The sequence below is a fragment of the Aspergillus mulundensis genome (assembly GCF_003369625.1).
Source record: "Aspergillus mulundensis strain DSM 5745 chromosome Unknown scaffold_2, whole genome shotgun sequence".
Classification (NCBI taxonomy): domain Eukaryota; kingdom Fungi; phylum Ascomycota; class Eurotiomycetes; order Eurotiales; family Aspergillaceae; genus Aspergillus; species Aspergillus mulundensis.
This window is the reverse complement of record NW_020797890.1, coordinates 1,211,113-1,212,968: the sequence shown is the minus strand read 5'-3', so window position 1 is coordinate 1,212,968 and position 1,856 is coordinate 1,211,113.

Sequence of the window (1,856 nt, the reverse complement as noted above, 5' to 3'; positions counted from 1 at the left end):
TTTAATAATATTAAATAAAAAAATATTAGCCCTAATAATTTTTTTTTTTTAATTAAAGGGTTGTCCGCGACCCGCCGCTAAACTAAAAAAAAATAATAATAAAATATTACTATTATTATTAATATTAATACTAAACATAGCTTTATTATTACTATTCTTAACTTTATTAAAGTATTATTTAACATATTAAATTTAGTATTTTATGCTTATTATTTATAATGCTTTAAATAAAATATAATATTTATTTATAACTAAAAGGGAAAAGGCGGCGTTTTAATAATGCCTGGTATAAAAGTATAAATTATAGCATAGTTTATAGTTTTATAAACTTTTAAACTTATTAAACTTTTTACTAAATAAAAAGTTACTTTTTTTTTATTATAATTAAAAAAAAAGCCCTTTCAGGCGCTGCCCTGGCTTTTTAGTAAGTAAAAAAAAAGTACCTAGCTATAATTATAATAATTTAAAATATTTTTACCTTTACCCCTTATACTTTTATTATAGTATAGTTATAAAACCCCTTTAGTATAGTATTTTTACTAACTTTAAAAGCCCTTAATATTTTTAATCTTTTTTTTACACTAGTCCCCCTTTAATTTTAAAAACTTTAATTTTAATTAGTTCTTGGGCGGTAATAACAGTAATAACTAGTATAATTTATATTTAATAAGCACCTTTAAAATATATAGTAAGGTTATAAGTAATAATTTAGTAAGTTTTTTTTTACTTTAATAGCTACTAACTAGTAGTACTTTACCAGCGCTTTACTAATTATACTAACTTTTAATTTATAATAATTATTTTATTATTTAACTATAGCTCCCGCGCCCCCTAGCTTACCTTTTCTTACTTTACTTAATATTATACTAGCCTTTGCTTTTATTAACACCCTTATTATAGGTTTTATATTACCGCCCCCTTAGGCTTTTTTTTCTCTAGCCTCCGGCCTTTTTTTTTTATAAGTATACCTTATTTTTAACTAGTTTGCTAGTAAAACGGCTCTAGTATAAATATTAGTTAATAAAAAATAGATTTGCTTGTAATATACAAAGTATATTTAGGTATGTAAAAATAATAGGTTAATTAATAACCTTAATAACTATATTTATCCGGCCCCCAGGTGTAACTACTTTTATTATATTTATAATAAGGGTACTTACCTTCCCCTACTATTTTATATAAAAAAAAATATTACTTTTTTATAATAAATAAACCCTGGTAACTATAATAAATACCTTTATTACTAAAACATGTTTACTTACTAGGTTAAACTAGTAATAAAGGCTTATAAAAAAAAATAAGCCCTAAGGTCCGTGTAATAAAGGTTTTAGCTTTAGCTATTTAAAAGCTTATTTAGTTTTTTTAGCTTGCTATTAAATAGCCCCTGGCCTATTTTAATAATAGCTAGAATAGTTACTAGTTTATAAATATTTTTTTATTAAAAAACAAGCCTGTCACGCCTTTTTTTTTAAAAAATACTAGGTATAAAAAAAAAATGCCTAAAAAGGCCCCTGCTCCTGCTCCTAATACTAAATAATAGTTTTTTATTATAGCTTTTGCCGCGTAGTTAGTTATTTTTTTTTTTTTTAAAAAAAATAAGAAATTTTTTTTTTTTTAATACTTTAACTTTAACATAAATATAGTTCTTTATTTTAAATTATAATTTAAAATAAGTTTTAATACCAAGCTGGCGGCGTTCTAGCTATAGTTTATTAAACCTTAAAATTTTATAAAAAAATAAAAAAAATAACTACTTTACTTATGGCCTTGGGTATAATCTTAAAACCTTATAAAATAAAAAATCTTACACTTTTTTTTAAAGCCATAAGTAACTAGTAATAATTAAATAATAGTTT